Genomic DNA, 19,376 nt, shown 5'->3' with positions numbered 1-19,376 from the left:
ACATCTCCCCACTCAGGAACTCCCTTCAAAGACCCTCTCATTCACACAGGGCAGATCATGGTTGTGTTTGGGGGGAGAATGAAGTAGATTAAGGGCATAAATCTGCAGCACTAAGAAAGTCTACCATCAAAAAGCAGGTGAACAAGGCCTTCTTCCTAAGACCAAGGCTAGAGAGAACCAAAAAAACTCAGGAGCTCTCACCATAAGCCTTTACCACATAGCAAGCAAAGCAACAGCAATCTATTGCTCAGAAGGAATGAGACTATGAGAAAACATCTATGCAGCTTGGGCATGCAGGCCCATTGACTGCTGAAAAGAGGACTGGAATGCTGAAGAGGCCTCCAGGAATTCAAAGTAGCAACAGCCCATCACGGGAGGAGCTTGAGGTCCACAAATGTTTAACACTAGTAACAATAGTAACAAACCCCAATAACCACAAAGAACCCAACAAAAGCAGCCATGTGCCCATTTCATATGTGTATTAGTCAGCTTTGCACTACTACAATAAAATACCTAACACAGGCTACTTACAAAGTAAAAATAGATTTATTTGGCTCATAGTTTCTGAGATTCAAAGTCCAAATAGCATGGGGCAAGCTTGGTAAGGACTGCCCCTTTGTTGTATCATCACACGGCTAATGATAAGGTCAGAAGGCAATACAGGAGTACAGGAGCCTGTGTTGGGAACAATCAAGTGATTACATCTCAATTCAGGAGCTGAGAGAGTGGGTGGGGCCAAACTCATCCTTTTATGACAACCTCTCATAAGACCTACCCACATGCACATCTGTCTTCCAGAGGTACACCCCCAGTGACCTAAGGATCTCCCATTAAGCCTCACCTCCCATAGCTTCCACCACCTCCCAAGAGTGCCACCCTGTGGGCCAAGGCTTCAATCACAAAGGACCCACGTCTAAGCCACAGCCCAAGTGCAATGGCACTTGATTCCATCTTTATTGCTCTTTCACATGAAAGATCCAGTATTCAGTGAGAACTTATACAAAAGCAGGAAAAGGAGGAGGAGGAAGAGGAATATAACCTCAAATAATAAATCAGACAACAGAACCAGATCCAAAAATTACATGGCTATTAGAAGTCAGACAAATAATTACAGTAATTGTGTTAGAAGGATTTGGTATAAAGAGTGGACAACATGAATTTTCAAATAGGAAATTTCAACACAGAAATAAAAACTCCAAAAAAATCAAACAAGAATTCTAGCATAGTATATAATATAGATGATGGAGAATTACTTCCATAGCCTTATCAGCAGATTGGACCACATTAGAAAAAAATAATCAGTGAATTTGAATATAGAAATGACCCAAATGTAATGACAAAAAAATGGGAAGAATAATCAGATCATCCAAGAACTAAGGAACACTATAAAATGGTATCAGATCATCCAAGAACTAAGGAACACTATAAAATAGTCTAACATACATGTTCTTGGAGTACCCGAGGACAATTATAGAGAACAGGGAAGAAAGAATGCTTGAAGAGATGAGCTTCAAAATTGCTCTAAGAATATGTATGAAGATACAAATGGTATGAATATACTATATATACAACCAGAGATATGAAAAATTGTGCAGTATGAATTGTAATGCATTCTGCTGTCATATGTAACAAATTAGAATAAAAAATAAATAAATAAATAAAAATGAATGAATGACAGCAAATCACATATCCAAATAGTTCTAAGGGCCCAACAATATAAGTACTCAAAAATGCATACTGAGACACAGATGAGGAGAAATCTTAAAGGTGACCAGAGGAAAAGAGACACATTTCCTATAGAAGCATAAAGATAGGAATGTGAATAGATTTCTTATCAGAAATTATTAAAGCAGAGGACAATGGAATGACATCATTAAAGATTTGAAAGAAGAAAAAAATCAATTGACAACTCTGTACTAAATTAAAGTTCCATTCAAAAATGAGGAAAAAGTATTTTCCAGGCAAACAAAGTCTGCAAAAAAAAATCACTTTTCCCACCACCTGTTTCTTTAGCATTACTCTGAGAAACCTGTTCACATCACCAACTATGTAGAAGAGAACAAAACATGGGTAAGGTGGAGGTCTATTGGTTAGTAGAGTGAACAGGGAAGATGATATGAGATCTGCAGACAGAAGGATCCAGGCACAAATCCAAATCCCAAGACCATTCTTCCCAGTAGGATGATCTTAGTCTGGTTATTTATCTTCAGCTATGAGAGGCACAGAGTGGTACTTCAGGTCATAGCCTCTGGACCTAGACAGCTAAGTCTTCCTTTGCCACCTCCTTGCTATGTAACCTTGAAACAGTTACTTAACTTCCATGTGTTTCAGCTTCCTTAAACTATAAGTAACCACGGTACATACTTCTTAGGATTATCTGAAGATGAAATGATTCAAACTCTATTAGGTGCTTCAAATACTTCCTGGAAAGTCCAAAGCACCACTTAAGTGTTTTATCTTTTATTACCATTAAATAAAAAGGATATAATAACTTACAGGGCATTTATAACAATTACGTGAGGTCTTAGGAGAGCTACTGTATCATACAGTTAAGAGCAGATACTTGTGAACTTGTGAGAAGACTATATGTCACAATATAGCTAGCTCTGCAATTTAGAAGCTGTGTGATCACAGGCCACTTACTAGACTTCTTATATTTCACTTCTATTCTCTATGAAACGGAGATAAAAAGAATATTTGTCAAAAAATTTCAATGTAATTAAAGTACTACATACATAATAAAGACTATAGTACCTGATCCAATACTATGAGAAAAATAAATGTTGCCTCAAATTATATTACATATTAGCATGTTTAAGATACTCTTTGGCACCTAGTACACAGGCAATAAATCTTCCTTTCTCCTTTCCTGACTATTATTTGCATTCCAGAATGGATTCTCCCCCCAAAATAAATACTTTCCAACCAGTAAGAGTTGTTTGCAATGTATTTAGGAGGTGGTGCCATGAATGCATTTGTGTGCATTTCTAAAGAAAAAGACAGTCCCTTTTTCTGAAGTCCAGGTTGACCTTGTTGATTAGCTTGGCTATCCATTCATAATCACCAACATGGAAGGGGCACTGTGATAGTTGAAGAGACACCACAAAGCACTGTCACATGTCGTCAGATAGATAACTACCCAGGAGGTGACCCTGATAATCAAAGAATTACAATTTGGTATGACAAATGCTTTAATAGTATCATGATACTGCAATAAATAAAGACTTTAGATATCTTTTAGCACATGGTTTCATTTCCTTTGGGTATGCACCTAGCAGTGGGATTGTTGGATCATATGGTAGTTTTATTTTTAACATTTTGAGGAACTTCTATTTTGGGTGTCATATATGTACTAATTTACATTCAAATCATGCAAGTGTTTCACAACAGCCAAAATATGGAATCAAGTTACATGTCTCTCAATAGATGAAAAGATAAAGAAAATGTGGCATATATACTTAATGGAATACCATTCAGCCTTATAAAAGAAGGAAATCCTGTCATTTGTGACAACATGGATAAATTTGGAGGACATTATGCTGAGTGAAATAAGCTTTGCACAGAAAGACAAATACTACATGATTTCACTTACATATGGAATCTGAAAAAGTCTAACTCATAGAAGCAGAGAGGAGAATGGTGGTTATCAGTGGCTGGAAGCAGGAGGCAAGAGCATCAGGGAAATGTTGGACAAAGGATATAAATTTTCACTTAGGAGGAATAAGTTTAAGAGATCTACAGCAGCCTCCTTCCTGCTTGTCCACCAGGGATACAGTCAAGACCCCCAGTGGATGTCAGAAGCCACAGAGAGAAGCCTGCTGGACCCTACATAGACTCTGATTTTTTGTATACATATGTACCTATGATAAAGTTTTATTTGTAAATTAGGCATAGTAAGAGATTAGTAAAGATAACTAATAATAAAATAGAACATTTATAACAATATATCATTAAAAATTATATGAATGTGGTCTCTCTTGAAAAAGTCAAGGCAAAATTAATATTTTTAGATGGTAATTGAAATTGTAAATGGTGCAACCACAGATAAGAGGATTTCCATAATGATAGAGTGGTTAATGCATACAGAAAACATAACAATCCTTAATGTGTATTCATATAATAACAGAGTTCAAATATACAAATAGAAAATGAAGCTGCAATGGTTTTATGGATGTAGTTGGTTTGTGTTACTCATAGTTGCTATCTTTTCATGACCCCGATTGTCCCCTTCCCGCTCCACCAAGGTAAGTGACAATGGTCTTGATGCAGCCAGCCTAAGTCTACAACTGAGGACAGGAATATTTCTACTGCCGAAGGAAGTTAAAATTTTCAGAGTAACCTAAGTTGCAAGGCAACTTTAAACAACAACAACAACAACAAAAAATCTAACACTCAAATAAATGGAAGGAGGTAAGGAACTAGAAGTGACACACAGAGAATCGGGGGAATCAAGCTTCCCCACAGATCTGAAAGTAGATCCACCTTCAAGACATTGCTTGTGCTTTAAGTTAAGCATCTTTACTTATGAATTAGGCCTAAACTCTTACCAAGAGACTTTAGAATGGCAGACTCATCTACTAAGCCAACATGAACCCACAAACACCACTTTAACTGGAGGCTGTATTTTCTGTGGAGATTCATTATTTAACTTCAAGCTTTGTTCATTCCTTTACTTCATGTTAACAGGTAGCATCTGAGTGAAGTTCAGAACTACTCAAATGAATTCAGTCAACAAGGAAAGGTGTTTTTAAAAAGGGGAAGGAGAAATAACAGGTGAACAACAATTTCCTTCAAAAGAAAATGCTACTATTTGTTAACAACACATGAGTCAGTGACAGATTTTTTTTTTCTGTCACAAATTTCACAGCATTGGTTCACCAAGTTTCTCTCATACCTGCATGATGCTATTAATAATTATCTGAAATATCTTGGCCTCTCAAAGTTTTATTTGTAGTAAAACCTTAACATTCCCCCTTAGTAGGTTAACATAGGGATAACTTAAATGTCTTCTACTTTGCAAGAAATAATGAAGCACAAGGTCTATGAAAATAAAATATTAAAATGAAACATAAATCAGGTGTGGTAGTGCAGATCTATAATCTCAGTAACAAAGAAGGCTGAGCCAGGAGGATCACAAGTTGAAAGCCAGCTTCAGCCATTTAGTGAGACCCTCAGCAACTTAGTGAGACCCTGTATCAAAAAATAAAAAGGGTCAGGGTTGTAGCTCAGTAATGAAACACCCTGTGTTCAATCCTCAGTACCAAGTAAAATAAAATAAAATGACACATAAAAATTACTTACTCAATCTAATAATGCTTGTCAAATATCTGTATGCTTCTTCACATCTCATGACTTTACATGCCTTACAAATTTACCTTAGTGCCAAACATGAAACTGTTTTCTAAACCCAACCCTGTCTCAGGAACTTGATTTACATGATATTGTGCAAGATAATTAAACACTTTTAAGACCCACACAGTGTAAATCTAACAAATGTTTCATCCACACCAGGCATGCAAAGAGCCTATTTTAATTTAAGATGTCAAAATCTTCAACTAGAAAGTCTAAAAGAGCAGGATTTGGTTTTATTGACTATTGACTCTGTCCAACACCTGAAATGACACCTGACATATGACAGGCACTTAATAAATGTTGTTAGGTGAGAAACTATCAAAGGACCTGTAGCACAGGCCACTGCAGAGAAGAAAATCAATATCTATGGATTCACGGAGCCGAGGACTATCTTATCGCATATTGTGGTGACAATTATCAAAACATGAAGACACTTATAACTATCAAGAATAGAGAAAATAAAGAGAAATCCTCATATGTAAATCCTCAAGATTTCTTTTTTAATTTTTTTAATTCTAATTTGTTATATATGACAGCATAATGCATTTCAATTCATATTACAAATATAGAGCACATTGTTTCATATCTCTGGTTGTATACAAAGTATATTCACACCATTTGTGTCTTCATATATGTACTTAGGGTAATGATATCCATCTCATTCCACCATCTTTTATACACCCTTGCCCCCCTCCCTTCCCCTCCCTCCCCTTTGCCCTATCTAGACTTCTTTTAATCTTCCCATGCTTCCCCCCACAACCCCACTGTGAATCAGCCTACTTATATCAGAGAAAACATTAGACATTTGGTTGTTGGGGATTAGCTAACTTTATATTGTTCTCCAATTCCATCCATTTACCTGCAAATGTCATGATTTTATTCTCTTTTATTGCTGAGTAATATTCCATTGTGCATATTTACCACATTTATTTATCCATTCGTCTACTGAAAGTCATCTAGGTTGGTTCTATAGCTATTGTAAATTGTGCTGCAGTAAACATTAATGTGGCTATGTACCTGTAGTATGCTATTTTTAAGTCCTTCGGGCATAGACTGAGGAGTGGGATAGCTGTGTCAAATGGTGGTTCCATTCCAAGTTTTCCAAGGAATCTCCATACTGCTTTCCATATTGGCTGCACCAATTTGCAGTCCCACCAGCATCTTCACCTAACACGTATTGTTGTTTGTCTTCACAATAGCTGCCATTCTGACTGGAGTGAGATGAAATCTTAGAGTAGTTTTGATTTGCATTTCTCTAATTACTAGAGATATTGAACATTTTTTCATATATTTGTTGATTAATTGTATATCATCTTCTGAGAAGTATCTATTCAGTTCTTTGGACTATTTATTGACTGGGTTATTAGTTTTTTTTTTCTGGTGGTTAGCTTTTTGAGTTCTTTATATACCCTAGAGATTAGTGCTCTATCTATTGTGCAAGTGGTAAAAGTTTGCACCCAAGCTGTAGGCTCTCTATGTACCTCACTGTTTCTTTTGCTGAGAAGAAGCTTTTTAGTTTGAATCTATTCCATTTATTAATTCTTAATTTTAATTCTTATACTATAGGAGTCCTATTAAGGAAATTGGGGCCTGATCCAATATTATGGAGATTGGGACCTACTTTTTCTTCTATTAGACACAGAGTCACTAGTTTAATTCCTAGGTTCTTGATCCACTTTGAGTTGATTTTTGTGAATGGTGAGAGATAGGGGTTTAATTTCATTTTGTTGCATATGGATTTCCAGTTCTCCCAGCACCACTTGTTGAAGAGGCTATCTTTTCTCCAATGTATGTTTTGGCACCTTTGTCTAATATAAGATAACTATAATTATGTGGGTTAGTCTCTATGTCCTCTATTCTGTACCATTGGTCTAGAGTCTATTTTGGTGACAATTCCATGCTGTTTTTTTTTTTTTTTTTTTTTTTTTTTTTTTTTTTTTTTTTACCTATTGCTCTGTAGTATAGTTTAAGGTCTAGTATAGTGATCCACCTGCTTCACTCTTCTTACTAAGAATTGCTTTATCCATTCTGGGCCTCTAATTTTTCCAGATGAATTTCATGACTGCTTTTTTATGAGTAATGTCATTGGGATTTTGATCAGAATTGCATTAAATCTGTATAGTGCTTTTGGTAGCATTGTCATTTTGACAATATTAATTCTGCCTATCCAATCCAAGAACAAGGTAGATCTTTCCATTTTCTAAGGTCTTCTTTGATTTCTCTCTTTAGGGTTCTGTAGTTTTCATTGTAGAGGTCTTTCACCTATTTTGTTAGATTGATTCTCAAGTATTTTTTTTTCTTGAGGCTATTATAAATGGGGTAATTTTCCTTGTTTCCCTTTCAGAGGATTTGTCACTAATATACAGAAATACCTTTGATTTATGGATGTTGATTTTTGAATCCTGCTACTTTGCTGAATTCATTTACTAGTTCTACAAGTTTTCTGGTGGAATTTTTTGGGTCTTCTAGGTATAGATTCATATCATTGGCAAATAGTGCTAATTTGAGTTCTTCTTTTCCTATTCATATCCCTTTAATTTCTTTCATCTAATTGCTCTGGCAAGTATTTCAAGAACGGTGTCAAATAGAAGTGGTGAAAGAGGGTATCCTTGTCTTTGTTCCAGTTTTTAGAGGGAATAATTTCAATTTTTCTCCATTTAGAAGCATGTTGGCCTAGGGTTTAGCATAGAAAGCTTTTACAATGTTGAGATATGTTCCTGTTATCCCTAGTTTTTCTAGTGTTTTGAACAGGAAGGGGTGCTGTATTTTGTCGAATGCTTTTTCTGTATCTATTGAGATGATTATATGGTTTTTATCTTTAAGACTACTGATTTGATGAATTACATTTATTGATTTCCATATGTTGAACCAACCTTGTATCCCTGGGATGAACTCTGCTTAATTGTGGTGTACTATCTTTTAATATGTTTTTGTGTTCAAATTGCCAGAATTTTATTGAGAATTTTTGCATCCATATTCATTAGAGATATTGGTCTGAAGTTTTCTTTTTTGTGTGTCTTTGCCTGGTTTTGGGATCAGAGTGACATTAGCCTCATAGGATGAGTTTGGAAGTGTTCCCTCTTTTTCTATTTCCTGAAATAAATTGAAGAGTATTGGTGTTAGTTCTTCTTTAAGGGTCATGTAGAACTTGGCTATTATCCATCTGGTCCTGGGCTTTTCTTGGTTGGCAGTCTTCTGATGGTGTCTTTTATATCATCACTTGAAATTGATCTGTTTAAATTGTGTATATCATCCAGATTCAATTTTGACTAATCATATGACTCTAAAAACTTGTCAGTGTCTTGGATATTCTCTATTTTATTGGAGTACAAGTTTTCAAAATAATTTGTAATTACTTTTTGTATTTCTGTAGTGTCTGTGCTGCTATTGCCCTTTTCACCACTTATGTTAGTAACTTGAGTTTTCTCTCTCCTTCTCTTTGTTAGCATAGCTAAGTGTCTGTCAATTTTATTTGTTTTTTCAAAGAATGAACTTTTTATTTTGTCAATTTTTTCAATTGTTTCTTTTGTTTTAATTTCATTGATTTCAGCTCTAATTTTAATTATTTCTTGTCTTCTACTGCGTTTGGTGTTGATTTGTTCTTTTTCTAGGGCTTTGAGATGTAATGTGAAGTCATTTATTTGTTGACTTTTTCTTCTTTAAGGAATGAACTCCATGCAATGAACTTTCCTCCTAGGACTGCCTTCACAGTGTCCCAGAGATTTCAATATGTTGCATCAGTGTTCTAATTCACCTCTAAGAATCTTTTAATCTCCTCCTTGAAGTCTTTTACAAGCCATTGTTCATTCAGTAGCATATTATTTAGTCTCCAGGTGTTGGAGTAGCTTTTATTTTTTATTTTGTCACTGATTTCTCTTTTTTTATTTTTTTTTAAATTTTTTCTTTAGTTTTTGGCGGACACAACATCTTTGTTGGTATGTGGTGCTGAGGATCGAACCCGGGCCGCACACATGCCAGGCGAGTGCACTACCGCTTGAGCCACATCCCCAGCCCTGTCACTGATTTCTAATTTCATTCCATTATGATCTGATAGAATGCAGGGTAGTATCTCTACTTTTTTGTATTTCCTAAGAGTAGCTTTGTGGCAAAATATATGGTCTATTTTAGAGAAGGATCCATGTGCAGTGAGAAGAAAGTGTATTCATTCATTGAAGGATGAAATATTCTATATATGTCAGTTAAGTATAAGTTCTTGATTGTATTATTAAGATCCATAGTTTTTTGGTTTTTTTTTGTTTTGTTTTGTTTTGTTTTTTGTTAAGCTTTTGTTTGAAAGATCTACCCAGTGGTCAAAGAAGTTTATTAAAGTTACCCAGAATTATTATGTTGTGGTCTATTTGACTTTTGAACCTGAAAAGAATATGTTTGATGAACATAGATGCTCCATTGTTTGGGATTCATTGGGGTTGAAATATAAATTGATTATTGTTATGTTTTATTGATGAATGGTTCCCTTAAGCAGTATGAAATATCCTTCTTTATCCCTTTTGATTAACTTTAGCTTGAAGTCTACTTTATTTGATATGAAATAGAAATCCCTGCTTGCTTCCACAGTCCATGTGAATGGTATACTTTTTCCTAACCTTTCACCTTCAGTCTGTGGATGTCTTTTCTTATGAGAGGAGTCTCTTGGAGGCAGCATATTGTTTGGTCTTCCCTTCTAGCATTGTGAATCCTAGATGTTACCATTTTTACCCTATAGTGCCCCTGTAGGAATCCAATTCCTCTCCTTTAAGGTGAAGAACAATGTTATCAGAGTCCAATATAAACAATATACACCCTAAAGACAAATGTTTGTTAATAAGACATTTACAGTTTTTCACAATGTAGAGAAATGGTGAATTCAATTATTAGCTACAATATACTCAGTAGGTTTTATAAAAGGGTTTACAGTTTCTGATGGCAAACAAAGAACCGGGGATGAAGAGTAGAATGATATGCTGAGGAGGTAGGAGGTAAAGTTATAGAGTTGTTATACCTTAGGAAGTGTGAAAGAGAAATCTAAAGAAGAATATTAGAAGCAGGAGAAAGGAAAAGAAGTAAATTTGGGTAGACAAGACAGTGGGAAAACAGTAGAGTACATAAAACAAACACACATATATATCAAGAAAAATTAAAAAAAATGTTAATGTAGCAGAAATTGTTGGGAAAAATTAAAAAGAAAAAAATTTAAAAAGTAAAAAAAGAATGTACAACACAACGTAATATACTATTCAGATGTCCCAGTCATCAAAATCCTAATTCATGCAAAGTACTTGGTTTCATATATGTTGGGGATGTGAGGGTGGGAGAAAGGAGAGGGAGGGAGGGAGAGAGAGAGAGAAAGGGAAAAATCTAGAAGGAAGACACAGGGCTTTGGTTGGAGATCAGTACCTTTCCTGCTTCCCTTGTCATCCAATAGGTGGGGTCATCCGTTGTTAGCTGGTCTCTCTGCCCTCAGGATGGTGAAGGTAACCAGGGTGTCACTGTGCTGGGTTAGCAGCTGCTGGGGAGAGCGGGGAGTTAGAAATTGGGTACCTGGAAGATGGTGATGAAGGTGACCCAAGATGGAGGCTCCTACTTTCAGCAGTGGGGTGTCGGGTCAGGTGGGGGGAGCTTGTAGATGGTGTTGGATGAAGAGTTCAGTGGGAGCTCTGTAGCTTGCAGTGTCAGCTGACTTCAGAGCCTGTGTGATGTTCCCAGATGCAGGCAGGTTACTGCACATAAGGGACTATGTCCGCTGCTGCAGAGTCCCAAGATGGTGGCGACCAGGGGTGCCCCATGTTGGCAGAAGGGGGTCCACACAGGGTTGTAGGCCAGAGTTCCTACTCATGGGAAGCTTCTGGGTGTCTTCTATGGGAAGGGTGTTTGTGATTTCTGCTTGGGTGAGTGGATTAAAGTTCTTCACGGGTGCTGCTGCTGCTGCTGATGGTCTCACTGGGTACTCAGTAGCCCTGTGTGGGTGAGTAGTTGGGAGACCTACACTGATGCTGAGGCCTGGAGCCCTGGACAGCCTGGTGCTTTCTGTGCATGTGGTGGGGAGTGGTGGGTAGGACAGGAATACTGCTCACAGAGAGGCCAGATTCTCACAACTTGAATCCCAGGTCACAGAGCAACACAGAATGCTGCCTTTCTCTGGCCTGCTGCCATCTTGGATTCTTTGAAATCCTCAAGATTTCTAATGTTAAAGGAAAACATTGTGTGCATGGATTTAACATAGGAGGAGGGGCAGGAAGAGCAGATAATGAAAGCATTTCTCATTTCAGAAGTAATAACTCAGGGAGAAGAATGATTGTTGATGAAACTTCTAATCCAGAGTGGTGTGTACTCACAGTCCAGGGTCTCTCACATAGTAAATTCTACTATGTATCCCAAAGGTACATGGTGATGGTTATGTGTGAAAATACAACCTAGTGTCTAGCATACCTCTGGCACTTAGGAGGCTGGCATGTATTTACTCCCCTCCCCTTTTCTCCTTCTCCGCCACATTTTATTTCTCTCTTCATCCCTCTACTTCTCCTCTTCTTCCTCAAATTCTTGTTCTAGAATCTCCTTGTATTATTAACCTTTCTGGTCCAACACCTTCTATCAATTCTCCCTCGGGGTTTCCTCTCTGTGACTAACTATTATGTTCTAGATTTGGGTGTCCCCAAAAGCTCATGTGTGAGACAATGCAAGAAAGTTTAGAGATGAAATTATTGGGTTATAAGAGGTTTAACCTAATCTGTGCATTAATCCCCTGATAGGGATTAACTTGGTGGTAACTGTAGGCAGGTAGGATGTAGTTGAAGGAGGCAGGTCCTTGGGAATGTGCCTTTGGGCAAACTACCGTACCCTGTGTAGTTTGTCCTTGTTAAGTGGAGCTCTCTTTCTGCATCCTGGCAATATCCTGATCTGCTTTCCTCCAACCCACCCTACTTCCATGATGAGGTGGTAGGCCCCAGGAATGGAGTTGGCCATCTCCAGACTGAGACTTCTAAACTGTGAGCCTCAAAATAAACTTTTCCTCCTCTATGTTGTTCTTGTTAAGTATTTTGGTCACAGCAGTGAAAAATATGACTAAAACACTAATCATCTTCAGGAATACCTTATCAGTGAAATTTGAAGTAGTATAAAAACTTGCCATCACTCTGGCTAACATCCTCTTCTTCCTATCTCTTCACTGCCAAACTTATTGAAAGTGGTTTGCACTCAACTCTAATGCTGCCTTACTACCCACTCATTGGTGAATTCATTTACCAAATACTTGCACACCTACCATTTGCCTGTGCTGGAAACTGGGAATACAATTGTGAGAAAATCCAACATTGTCCCTGTCTTCATGGAGTTTTCTTGAAGTCTGACTTCAGAAGCATCATTCTACTGAAATCAGTATGTTCAGAGTCACCAACTATCACCCAACTCATTTATCCACTGCCCTTCTAAATAATTTATGAGTCCCTTTCCTTTCTCCCTCAAGGATCTCATGTCTTAATGAGATCTCACAATCTCTTGATCTAATTCTGTCCCCAAAACTCTCACCCCAGAAAAATCCTTCTCTGACCTTTCAATGTCAGTCAAAAGCTCTGCCCAGTGCATAGTTATTGAAACCAGAAACCCAGAAACCCTTGGTTCTCCCTCTCCTCTGTCATCCCATCCACCAGCAGGTCCTGTTAGCTCTTTATTCAAACATGTCCTTCAAGTGTCCACATCCCTCCATTGCTCAAGATCCACCAACTTCTCAGACAATGCAGCAGCCTCCTAAATGACTTCCTGCTTCACTTCAGCCCCCCACAGCTAATCTGTCACACAAAAGTCAGAGTGATCTTTAAAGAAAATTGGATTATATCATTCCATGATTTTAAAATAAAAAGCTAAAGGCTTCCCATTCCACTCAGAACCAACCCATCCTCACCTCCATGACCAATAGGGTCCTGCCTTATCTGGCCCTGCTCAACCCCAGTCCTCACCTCTTCCCCTACCCACTTGCTCATCACCCTCAAGCCTGGAGCCTCTGAAAGACTCTCACAGATCAGACTGCTGTCCTCATTCTGGTTCAGCCCAGAGCTCACCTGCTAGGGAGCCTACAACTGACCTACCCAGTTGGCCTGTCCCTCTCTATCACATTTTGTTCACACTCTTCATGGCCCTCACATGGCTCACCATTGTTGATTATTTATTATCCATCCTCCTTTACTGGAAGGGAAATTACACAGGAGGAGAGACCTTGTCTTTCCTTATTCATGAGATCATTCCTGATGCCTGGAACATGCTTGGCAAGGGGTAGATGCCCAATAAACATTTATCAAATGAATGGCTGAAAGAATAAACGGATAGGCACTACCAAGGAAGGAATAACTAGGAGCAAAGACCCTGAATAGGGGGTCTTCTAGAACTGAACATAAGACAACTTAGGGTAATACAATTTTATTGCTATAGATAAAATCCTCATACTTGCCCATTAGAAGCAATTTCACCTGTTCTGGTAATCTGTCAATCTTCATAACTGGGTCAAAGAACATAATAACACAACCATAGAGGTTTGGGGAAATCACATGCTTTAAAAGTATGTTCCTGTGTCTTCATATTTATGAGAGGTTCATCAGGGTTTCCTCCCATATCTGTGCTTGTTATGGTTTGGATGTGAAGTGTACCACAAAAGCTCACTGGCAATCATGGGACTAAAAGTCAGGCTTTTAGTCACACTTTTTTAAATTCCTTCTTTTTTCCTGGTATTTTTCTTCATGTTCTACAATAATGCAAATATACTAGTAGTGCCCACTTTTTCAATTTTCAACATTATCGCACTGATTTGTTTCCATGGAAAACTCAGAAACAAATGAGTTGTTGGCTGCCTTGCATTGTTATCAACATCAATGACACTCAGATGGGGATGCGCTCATGTACCCACATACAAACACACAATGCCCTTCCCCTGCATCCCCCCCCCATTCTCTACAATACTCAGTGATGTCAGTTTTCATATTTCATTATCAAGGCCATGTAAATATTGTTGGTAGCTGAACCACACTTTACTACACTTGCATTTTCTCTTTTAAATCACATTGGGATTCAATTTTGTGCCTATCAGCTTGTCAAAAATAAAGATATGATGTCACAAAGTGCTGGTGAGGATGTAGCCTGGCAGTTCCCACATACTACTGCTGAGAGCACAAATGGCTACTGTGCACAGGTGACTCTGAGGAGGTTACTCTCTGCATCTCTGATTTCTCCTCTATAATGCAAGGAAATAGGGTTGAATGAGCCTTAAATGACTTAATACCTGTAAATATCATGACATAGTCCTAATACATAGCTAACACTCAAGAAATATCACCCATATTAGCCAGATCTCTCTGTTACGTGGTCTCATTGTTCTTTCATAGCAGTCTTCACAACTATAAATCAAATATTCATATAATCACTTATGTGGTATCTGCCTCCCCACTAGATTATGAGCTCTTCAAAGACAAGAATCACACCTGGTTTGCTCCAAGTTTCTATCCTTAATTCTGGAAGGGTGCCATGCACAAAATAAATTTATTTTAAATGGATGGATAAGGGAAGAATAAGTGAATGAGTGTCCCTGCTTATGTGGAGATGCTGAGCATGAGGGCTAAAGTTTCTTTAAAAGCACAGAATTGGAAAGTGAGTTATGAGGCTTCTAAGACTTGGAAGTTTTTTTATGATGGAGGTAAAAGGTAGAACAAAAGGAAGAATTATCCCTTTGAAAAAAGAATCCTGGGTATATAGACGTGAGGTAAAAAAGAGAAAGAATGTAGGTGATGGTTGCCAAAGAGTCACAGCACAATAGGAAACACTAACAATTCCTGGTTTCAAAGGCTCAGGATAGAACCACAGGAGAGTGTTTATTGTCTTCCATTTGTTCTCAATAAACAAAGTGGAAGGACGATAGTAGGTAGATTTTGTTTGTTTGTTTTGTTAGTAAACTTTTTTAAAAAGCAACTTTGTGTTCACAGTGAAATTGAGCAGAAGGTACAGAGTTCCCACATTCTCCCTACTCTCCTCCCCCAAACTAGGAGAGAGCTTTTGAGATACAGTTGAGAAGATGCATTTGAGTGGAAAGAATATAGCCATGGAGATGGGTCACTAGGTCTCTGATAAGTAAGAGCGGCTGCCAATTTCTATATTACATTACAATTGTTCCATTGGTTAACAGGAAAGAAAATCTAATATGAGCCTTAGGTGGGTACTAGGGCTCATGGCAATTGAGCACTGGGGCATTTGGCATAAAATCCTTGCTCCAGATGAGCTTGGGTTACAGTGATAACTGAGTTCTTTGCCTTTTACATGCAGCTTTTCTTATGAGGGATTTACAGAGAATGAACTGAGCAGCTCTGTTAAGCTATCTGAATTATCAACTTCACAGGCAGGAAGGTGATTAAAATTTGATGACATATCCCAGCTTGTTGCCATCCAGTGGAACTGTTGTCATCTTCCTATCAAGGAGAATAAAGAAGTAGGAAAGTTAAAAATAAAAAGAAGAGGAATATTTTTCAGGTAAAAGTCTTCATTTGACAAAGTATAAGAATAAATCAGCCATGTAAAGAAAAAAGATAAAAAGTGATTTTGTCTGATAATTACTGACTTAGAGTCTGCATGTCAAATGGTTAGTATTTATAGACATAATAGGGGAAAAATTCTCAGCCTGTGCTTCATCTTCTAATTTGCTTAGTCATGACATTCTTATCAGTACTCCACACATGACACTGTCTGTGCTTTATACGTTATTAAATGGGCTACTAAAGTTGTGCTTTAATTTGAATAAAATGTATGAAAATAATATAACAATTAACCTATGTGGTTTAAACTGACTGTGTAATTGCAATGGACAAGTCCCCAAACTGGGCAGTTTTCCCCAGGAGCATCACTGGAAGACATAGAAAACCCTGAGTTATGCAGCATCCCTTGATGGACATCACCCCTTTGGATGCATTAGTCTAAATTTAAGTATCTGCTTATGGACTTATCACTGGGAAGGCTTGGGGGCTCTGAGAAAACACTAAAGACAATATGTGTCAACCTCTGGAGAAGATTATGGGTATGCACACATGACATAAAGAGCCACAAACAAAGTTGTGTGTAGCAACTTTTCATTGATGAAACTTAAGCTTATCTCAATATGACTGTGACATGAAAAACATGATAACTCCCTCTGTGACCAGTTGCCTATAAGCAATTTGCAGTAAAGTAAATCATGCAGACTATACCAGATGGATCTTGGAAAGTCTTGATTACATCTAATCTTCATGCCAAGTCATCATTGAAACAGATCTCAGGGCAGCATCTACCTCTTGGGAGCCAGTACCAGCTAGTCTGGGAGCTCCTGGGGTAGACATCCTCACTCATCTCATGTGGACCTAGATCACTGCTCCAGTCAATGGCACCCCACCCCTGCCCCTGTTTTTCTCAACCTCTCTTCTTGGATCCTGTACCAGCCAGTTGTCAGTGGTACACACAGGCACAGCCTACATTTGCTAACCACACATAGGAGCTTGCAATTTAGGAAGAGAAGTTGTGTCCTCTGAAATCTCAGAAAAGGACCACAGAGCTCTTTAGTATAGGCACTAACAAATCATTGTGGTGGTCACACAGATGCACTTCCAGATCCTCCTTCTCTAGGAGCCTGTTGTGCCTACTGTGGGGAGAGCCAATTGCCTCTTTGTTGCAGAGTGATGCTCACACAAGGTCATGTCCCTTCCTAGAGAAGCCAACAATCAATTGCTGATTGATGAGAGTGTCTGAAGGTGTTGATCTCAAGGGCAACCATCATGCAGGAAAAGTTTATTTCAGATTCTGTTCTTGGGACTCAATCTACAACACTTAGAAACATGAGTAGTACTAGGATAAAAGTCCTGGGATGGGGTTTGGAGTTGGATCACAATCACTCCCTGCACATCCGGCAACAAGAACCCTCTCTAGTTCAAAGTGAAGCAAATATCCCCTGGAATAGGGTGGCAGCCCAATTTTTAAAACTTTCAGCAGTGTCCAGGGGAGATGGCACAATAGTGGAAAGGAATGCAGATATGTCTGAGATATAGGGAAGACAGTAGTTACAAGGATAATGGAATTAACTGGTTATTGCTATGCTAGATATTACAGAGGAGGTGTCAGCAGGAGTAGGGGGATGAATGATGAGTATCCAAGAGATTAGTTGCTGTTTAAAAGCTATGTGTTAAAGCCAAGGAGCCTCCCTGATAGCTTACAAAGAAGCTTTACCCCTTACAGATAGGGCAGAGAAAGCTTAGGACCAGAGTATAATGTAATAGAGTAGCTGAGATCCAAGCCAGGTCTGCCGTGCCAAGGTCAGGCCCCTGGTTGGGAAAAAAAATGGGTCAACCTCTGGAGAAGATTATGGATGTGGGCACATGACATAAAGAGCCAGAATCAAAGTTGTTTGTAGCAACTTTTCATTGATGAATCTTAAGCAGCCCAATTTTAACTGCTGAAAGTTTTAAAAATTGGGCAGCCACCATTAAATGACTGTCACATTGGATGAAACATCTGCATTGATTCCCTCCCCCCAAATCTTGAATCTTCAGGTATAAGTACCTAGAACCAGCTGAAGGCTACAGAAGTTGCGCACTCCACCCTCTCTAGAGCTAATCTCTTATCCATCCTTGTTGAAGTTAATGCAGTGACTCCCCCTCTCCAGAATATAATATGTATGGCCCTAAGGAAAGGAACTGTACCCCAAAGCTGATACTATACCCAGCCAGGTTAGATCAGCAGAAGCATACATAAAATTACATTCTGAGGGTACCTTGTCAAGAGGGCCAGGACATAAATTTGGTCAGAAGAGATTACCAATTTGAGAGCATTCTTCCTGGAAACAATATCTAATCCCTTGGCAAATATCCAAAGAAATGATTGATGCATTCTGCTAGCAAGTCCCCAAGAAACATAGGAAATGCTATGACCCATGCTGAGCAAGGTGGAAATGTTGGAATTGGACAACAGACAGCTGAAAATGGCTTAAAAGGCTCAGAGAAAGTGCACACAGAAATATGTAACGCTAAGTCCTGACGATAATGTTACCAGGAAGTTCTGAAGGTTACCCCACTTACTAAGGCCACAAGGGACAAACTAGTGAGTAGATCTCCAGTGCATCTTGTCTGTAAGCCAGAACTGACAGGAAAGGCCATTACCATGCAATGCTCTCTGATTGCAAAATGAAAGACAACATCTCAAAGCAAATAGAGGCCACTTAGCAGCATTTAACTTACAAAATCCAGGTGAGAGCAATTATCATAATGAGCAGTGAGGATGAACCCTAGGGAACCTGCACCACAGAGTTATCAGAATGGTTAATAGAAGACAGTATTCTAGGGACCAAATAGATGGGCTATCAACAGGACACTACTCAGTTTGTATTATTAAAATAAATCAGGGGAGGATTATCAAGAGTCTGAGGAAAATGTCTCCAATAAAACAACACAGTCCCTACCATTTTCAAAGTATGAGTAAGTTCCCCTACACCGAACCCATTGGCTGAAGAAGAGAGCATGTCTGCAGAAGGAGGTGAGTCTCCAACACCCTCTAATACCACAGTCAAGTGTACACAGAAATTACTGTACTAATCCTTTCCTCAAAGAACCTCTGGCCACTTACTTGGGAAACCATGCACTGGGGAAAGATTCAAACATTTTTAGGACCATTGAATACAGGGTCAAAGTTGACATTGGAGTCCTGAAGCATTGCCATAGTCTGTATTTTAGCATGAGGATATATGAGGGCAAGGTAATAAATAGAAACCTGGGACAGTTCCATTTACAGTGGTTTCACAGGATCCAGAGACCTGCCTGGGGATCATTTCCAAGTCTCTAAACATAAAACTATAATAAATATACTTGGTAGGTGGCACAACACCCACATTAAATCCATGGCCAATGAGGTAAGCACTCTCCCAATAAGAAATACCAAATGGAAGCTTTAGAACCTGACTCCTCCATGGATGGCAGCTTTACTACAGCTCCATGTATTGGGTACTCTTCCAAAACAGTGCAGAGAGAAAACACTCCTAA

The sequence above is a fragment of the Urocitellus parryii genome, chromosome 5 (genome assembly GCF_045843805.1).
Source record: "Urocitellus parryii isolate mUroPar1 chromosome 5, mUroPar1.hap1, whole genome shotgun sequence".
NCBI lineage: Eukaryota > Metazoa > Chordata > Mammalia > Rodentia > Sciuridae > Urocitellus > Urocitellus parryii.
This window is presented reverse-complemented; position numbering follows the sequence as displayed.